Raw genomic sequence first — 7,537 nt, forward strand, 5'->3', positions numbered from 1 at the left:
TTTTGTTTTTTAAGAATAGGTGCAAGCTGGGTATATGTGTATATAATTTGTTCCTAAACGAGATTAGACCACAACCTTCATTAACTCTCATTTATTTTTTACTCAGAGAACTCAAAATCTCTTTGTGGACTGAATCCATTAACACATGTATTTAAAAAATGATATGTTCTAGATTAGGGGCTCGAGAGAATACCCACTCCCCACCTCCCCTCTACAGGTATTAATTGAGTTTCTAAGTTCGTTCACGGCAACCGAAACATGGAGGACTATAGAGCTTGGGCTCCTCTTTTTTGTTATCTGCCCACAGCTACAGTAGCTGCCACGGGGTTAAGAAGCAAATGTCTCTGTCACCCAGAAGCACCACCAGGAGGCCCCTGTGAAACTGCAGGACCCTGAGGCTACCTTTAATGGGCTGCAGAGAAATGGGAGAATAGAGCAGCCAAATCCTGAGGGCCTCTGGCATACACAGCGGCCAGAGGAGTGTGCCAGCTCCCCAGAGTTGTGCCCTGGAGTTAAATCCATAACACTCAAGACCAGGTTGTAAATTTCAGGCCATAGTTCATTAACTCCAGAAGTTCAAAACGATACCCCCTGCTCCTCCAGTCAATGCGGCTGAGAGTTTTCCCGGCGTGCGATGATCCATCAACAATTGGATTCCAATATCTTTTGCTTCATTAATAGAGTCACACGGGCCCCTCCTACGGAGATGGGTAAGGCTCCCGCCCGCATGCCTGCTTTCAGGGCTGCATCTTTGCCGGCTGCATCTTGAGCCTCGAGCTCCAGGCAGATTCCCAGGTGTGCCTTTTCCTGACCAGGATCTCCAGTTTGACCAAAAGCTAGCATCAAAATGCCTTCCATGGGGCCGCTTTAGCTTTAGAGAGAGATTCCCAGTGCTGATTCAAGGCAGGGCAGATCTTAAAAAACACCGTGCGGTTTTTGCAGTCGGTACTATCTCCTAAAACTCATACCTGCAGCCTACTTCCCTTTCAACCTGATGGTTTTCTACAGGCTAAGATGCAAGGCACTCCTGCTGGGCCCCTGGGAAGTCACTTCCTCTACACATGTTGCCTAAGCAGTCGTCATACCCCAGACTGGGACTGGGTGAGTCATAACAAGGGGTTGCGTGAACCACCGCCAAGAAGGGGATTGTAAGCTCAGGGTTTGTGAGGTTGTGGGTGATCCAGAGCGGCCAAAAGCATGAGAAAACAGAGGTATGAGCACAATCTATGCTTAGGGGACAGTCTAACTGTCAAAACAGGAAACCATAATCTGGCACTAAGTCTAAGGACAAATTCGGATTTGGGAATGAGGCAAAGCCAAGGTCAGGAGACCGTCCAAGGAAGCAACGAGCGAGGGCAGCAGCGAAGGCAGGTGGATTTTAAGCGGTTTGCCGTAAACATCATGTGAGGCATGGTGGGTCAGGTTGGCTTACGAGCCCTGGGTGGGATCCTGCTGTAGGGGCTCCGAGTCACAAGGCTGCCCCCTTCCCTTACCCAAACCTCCCTCCTCTACCATCTGACAGCCTTTGAAACCATAAGAGAGCACCACACACACAGGAGGGCACCACCACTACGATTTTCAAAACCTTTGTGAAATTCAGATGAAGCTTTTTTCCTTAGCAACCCTCCTCACTGGGGATTCTTTATTATTTTTTTTTTCGAGATCCCAAAGTCTCTTGCCTTCTAAGCCACTAACACTACCTATATCGTGGACCCCATAAACGTCCATTGCCCATAAGCACTAGTAACATTTTCTGCCTCCTGTTAATAAATTGTTCCTCTCTTTGCACAGCAGAGAAAGATGAAGACGAAATTGGGGGGAATTATTTCCCAAGTATTGTTTCTCTAACAATAGCAATCCTTGCTCCTGAGAACTCTATTTTGCTTAATATGTTCTTTCTGCAAAGTGGTAAAATGTGACAGTGTAATAACCCAAAAAGCAGCGTGAAGGGCCTGATTCCCCAAAGTGTCCACTGAGAAAACATACAAGTGTTTCCATCAAGAAGGAATTGTGTGCATTGAGGGAAGGTAAGTGCACAAAATAAGGGTCTGCAACAAAGTGGGGTCCAGGCGTCAAGGATTAAATGTTTGGATTCTTTGCTTCACAATAGAAGCATTTGCAGGAAGAATGGGTCTCCATTTCTTTCCTTAATGGGGATATCACACGCACACAGCCAGTGAATGTCTTCTTCAGGATAAAAGGAAAATTGACTGGTTTAAACATAAAAAAAGCACCTGGCCAACAAAAACAGCAATAATGCTGAACAAAATCAGAATAGATTTCAACGACAGTGGGCCTCGGAGCTAGGTATTGAGGAGAACTTCCAGACATCATGCGTTATATCACCCCTGAAATATACAGTCAAGGACTATTTTGGCGACGGGTCCAAAGTGATCTTTTAAGTCACTTCAAACATTTGCTGGCATCGGACAGGAGGAAGGGGCCAGATCTTCAAGTCCACATATTCTGGAAAACACTTTGTTCCCTCTCAATTCCTTACTGTTTCTCCCTTTTCTAGTTAACTCCTGAACATACCTTTGGATGGCAGCATGTCCACACAACACCTGGCCAGATGGGAAGAGGCTTGGAAGGGTGGAGAGGCGGGTGACACAGCCTGAAGTGTCAGAGGGTGATTTGCCAAGAGAGAACGGTGCGATACTGGTCTGAAGAGATGGAAAATTGTAAGCAGCAAGAAGGAAGGATGTATCACATTCTTGCCTGGTAAAGGTAACAGGTTTGAGGCAGACACAGCATGGACACCAATGCAGGTCGGGCCGAGAGATCCAGTGCCCAGAAAGAAACTTCCTCTGTGCCAGGCAGGGCTGCAGGGTACGGTCAGGCATGTTTTGTCCTGCACGCGGTGCCTTCACGCATTAATGGCCCCTGGCTCCACATTTCACTCTTCACCGTGTGACTCCGCAACCCCTCTCACCAAATGGGTAACCTATATCTCCCTGCTCCTTGACTTTGGGTTTGGCCATGTGACGGGTTCTGGCTACCAGAATGTTAGCCAACATAATGGCCAAGGGCTCCAAAAGCACTTGTGCCTGCTTTCTGCACTCAACCAGTGTCATGAGAAGATCAGGCACGGTCTAGCCTGCTAGTCCCAGGGGGGGAACGAGGGACATATGGGACAGAAGAGCACTGCCCAAGCTGAGCATTGCCTCTGGCCATCCCAGCCCCGCAAATGAGGTGCAGGAGATCAGCAGAACCACCCAGCTGAACTCAGCTAACTCCCCTCCCCCCCACCATTAGCCATGAGATTTGCAAGATAGAAGATTGCTATTTTATGCCTTGGAGTTTTGGTGTGATCTGTTACACAGCATTTTGTGGCAACAGCTAACTGATACAAGATGTCCAGCTGAGAAAGATGAGTGGTAGCTGAAATGCAGCCTGCGTTCTCCTGTGCAAACCAACCTGGAGCTGGGTCACCCGGAGGAATGGACTCTACTTGCTAAGACACACAAAGGCACCACGTGGGTTAGTGGCCACCCTTGTACAAATCAGTGCTACCTACCCATTTTCCCATCCCTCTTCTCCATTCTCCTGTCCCCAATGCCTAAAAGCCTCCTCTGAGCTTCCCTTGGCCTCCTATTAGCCTGAAATCTAGATGCTGCCTATCAGCCTTGTTGCAGCCAACTCTCTAGACTCTCTTATAACCCTGTCCTTCTAAAGCTGCTTCCACGTCAGTCCCCTGCCCTGGTCACCCCCAGGGTGACTGTCCCTTCTTCCTTCTTCAGCACAGTTGGGTACTGGCTTGTCCCACCAGCCATGGCCCCAAAGCTCAGCAGGCTCTACACCTACCCTGGGTCAACTCCCTGCTGCACTGGCCACCTTCCTTCCTCTAGCACACAGGGTCAGTCATGTTCTAGAGGCACAACAGGGTGCAGATGCCAGGGAGGCGACATGCCTGCAAAGCTCCTCTTACCAAGGTAAGACAACGATGCAGAACACAGAGCAGAGGGTGGTTTGCATCATCAACGAGCTACAGATTAAGGGCTCTCAGTGTTCAGGGGAGAAATTTACTTTGAGTTGGGGGTCTCAGGGGAGGTTTCAAGGAAGAAGTGACTTTGAACCAGATCTTGAAGGATGGAAAGGCTTTGCAGAGAAAGGGAGGGTAGGGAGGGTAAAGCCCTTCAGGCAGAGAAGCAGCAGGAGAATCGGGCGGACGCCTTCCTCAAAGTTACGAAATCACCTTAGAACTGCTGAGAGATATTTGGCGTGGGTCCATATGCAGCGCTGGCACACGGGGATGGGGAATCTCCTTCCAAAAACCTAATTTGTCAACACCCTGGGCTCGGAGGAGAAAAACAGAAGCCAGAGTCTCGTTAGCTTTGAACGTCCACAGTCCCTTGCAACCGAGTGGCTGCTGTGACATAGACACAGCCTGTGTAAATAGCACCGGATGGGATTGCAGCTAATAGGGTTATTAATACCTGTCACATCCCAGGATGGCAGAATAATGCGGAGGTTTTCTACTATAGATTAAAACCAACCAACAGGGAATTTTCCGAGTCTGGCAGCCACAGCTTTCTCTTCAGACATCTTTTCCTCCAGCCATGCGGACAGGGGTAAGTAATTGTCCTGGGGAAGGATTGTCACCATGGTAAATGCAAAAGCAGGAACAAACCTGCCTCACTTAGCCTCAGGCAAGAACATGGGTATTTGAAATTCACAGATAATCCCCAGACCTTGCTTCAGCCTGCAGCTTTGACCTCTTTTCTGGCCCAGGCAGTCACCCCAAAGAAAAGCCACCTTTATTCAGGCTTCGTGCGTTCTGCTCGTGGGAAGAATCAGAACAAGGCAGGGAGCTGGAGAGCGAAGGGGGATAGGATGTAGGGTCTGGACGTTCCGCAGAAAGAAGCTGGGCTCTGGAACTGGGGCTCAGGTGGGGCAGTTCCACTGGGGCTAAGCGCCTTGCGAGCTGGTGAGTGTGAGCATCTCTATTCCCTTTTGCTAAGGTGCCCAGGAGCCCTGAAGAAAGGGCTCCAGGAGTATATAGGTCAAAGGGTAGAATAGAAAGGGCTCCAAGAGTATATAGGTCAAAGGAGTATATAGGTCAAAGGGAATATATAGGACAAAGGAGGTTTCTCCTTAAGTAAGACACTTCAGGGCCACCTCACCTGGAAGAACATCCATGGGAAAAGGCACCAGGTGGTGAGAACACAAGCACTCACACTTTCGTGCACTTGCGCAGAAGGTATCTCAGGAGAGCTTGCACGGAGCTTCACCCTGCTTCCCCTTCCAAGTCTATTTCATCCCTCACTTCAAGAGGAAAGCTCTGGTCATTAGTGGGAGGCTAGGAACAACTTGGGGAGGGGACTTTAGCTGCTGCCAAGGGATGCGTGCCCCTCCTTAAAAACTCTGTCAAGAGTTAGGGGCACCTGGGCAGCTCAGTCCGTTAAGCGGCCGACTTTGGCTCAGGTCATGATCTCATGGCTCGTGAGTTCAAGCCCCATGTTGGGCTCTGTGCTGACAGCTCGAAGCCGGGAGCCTGCTTTGGATTCTGTGTCTCCCTCTTCTCTCTGTCCCTCCCCAGCTCCCTCTCTCTCACGTGCTCTCTCTCTCAAAAATAAATAAACATTTAAAAAAATGAAGAAAAAAAAACCACTCTGTCAGGGGCTCCAAGGGGGCCCTGGGTGAATCTCAGATACTCAGTACAGCAAGAAAAACAGGAGAACGAAAGCTGGGACTCACACTAGCCTCTTTGGGCGGGACCCGCCCCACAGTCACACTGGTTCAAGCCTCCCCTGGAGGAGCCAGGTTCTCAGGAGAAAGCCCCAACCCATGACATAGCAACGTCTGTGGTTCTCTTTGGAGAGAAAGGCTTGGTTGTTCTTGGTTGTCTGGATCTTTCCTTCTTTCCCCTTTGATTTTCAGCCACTCCTGGGAGTCAAATTCTTCACTCTACTGTTAGGGACTGAATTGTGCACCACCACCACCCCCCCCCCCCCGGGCCCTTGTCTGTATGTCGAAGCCCTAACCCTCAATGTGACTATATAGAGAAGAGCTTTTAGGGAGGTAATTAAGGTTAAAATAGGCCATAAACATGGGGTCTTAATCCAATGTAACTGGTGTCCTTATAAGAACAGGAAGAGCAGGGCACATGGGTGGCCCAGTCGGCTAAGCATCTGACTTAAGCTCAGGTCATGATCTCACAGTTCGTGGGTTCAAGCCCCACGTTGGGCTCTGTGCTGACAGCTCAGAGCCTGGAGCCTACTTCAGATTCTGTCTCCCTCTCTCTCTGCCCCTCGCACACTCTCTCTCTCAAAAATAAACATTAAAGAAATTAATACATAAGAAGAGGAAGAGATGCCAGGAAAAATGCATACGGAGGAAAGACCTAGGAGGACACAGCCATAGGGCAGCAGTGTGCTAGAAAGGAGAGAGGTCTCACCAGAACCAGCCCTAATGGCACCTTGATCTCAGACTCCAGCCTCCAGAACTGTGAGAAAAATCAATGTTTGTTGTTTAAGTCACCTGTTCTGTGACAGTCTATATGCAGCCTGAGCAGACTGATACACCTTCCATACCCATTGTGCCCCTGGGCACCTTGGTGTCTTACAGAAAAGGAGAAGGAGTCATTCTGGTTCCAGGAACCACCACAAATTAGCGTGGAGGACAGAAATACCACAGACCAGATTAGAGGGCAGTGTGGCCAATTGGTTAAGGACATGAGCTATGAATTGATGAGCTCAGTCCATGGGAAGGTTACTTTTCCTTCCTGTACAATGGGATAATAACTGCTCCTTATCATAGAGTTGTAGTAAAAATAAAGTTAAATAACAACACAGAGTAGGCACTTAATAAAATGATATCCATTGTGTTTATTATATTTGATTGGCCCTATCACCACCCTACAATATGACCTTGGACCTGGTTTCTCCATGTGAAAATAAGGAAGGTAGATGCTTGCCATCTACCAAGTATGGTGAGAGTTTGAAAAGAGGCAGACATAAGGAAGAGTCAAGGAAAAAAATGCCTCAGAAATCCAAGAGGGGGTCTATCATCATCATCACCATCATCACCACCTGGCTGCTATGCTACTTCCCCGGAGGACTGAGGCCTGGAAGTCATGCCTTGAGATTTCCACCCTGTGCTTTGGCTTTTGCTCCTTCAGCAGACTCACAGGTATGGTCAGGCGGAGGGCCTGCTGCCTGCTAACCCAGCCACTCTCACACGCGGAAACCCTCCTTCCCCATCGTTCCTGCACCACCCAGCCTCCACAGTACAAACGGCAGTGGGTGGGAGGGCAGGCAGGAAAACTGAGTGAGTCACTGTTGCACCTTGCCCCTGCCATCTCTGCCAGGCCCTGGCCCGATGCCCACAGGAAGGGAGTGCCCTCACCTCCGACCCTCCAAGGTGGGGGCAAGGGATGGTGAAGAGGATACAGGGAGCCCTCAGAACAAAGCCCCCATCGAAATGTAAGCTGCATTGATGGAAACTAAGTGACAAGCCCACCCTCTCCATCCCCCACCTCAGCAGGAGTCTGGGAAAAGATGATGCCCAGCTGCTGGCAGCCCAGAGAGCCATCCTG

Source organism: Panthera tigris, chromosome D1 (genome assembly GCF_018350195.1).
Source record: "Panthera tigris isolate Pti1 chromosome D1, P.tigris_Pti1_mat1.1, whole genome shotgun sequence".
In the NCBI taxonomy this organism is placed as follows: Eukaryota; Metazoa; Chordata; class Mammalia; order Carnivora; family Felidae; genus Panthera; species Panthera tigris.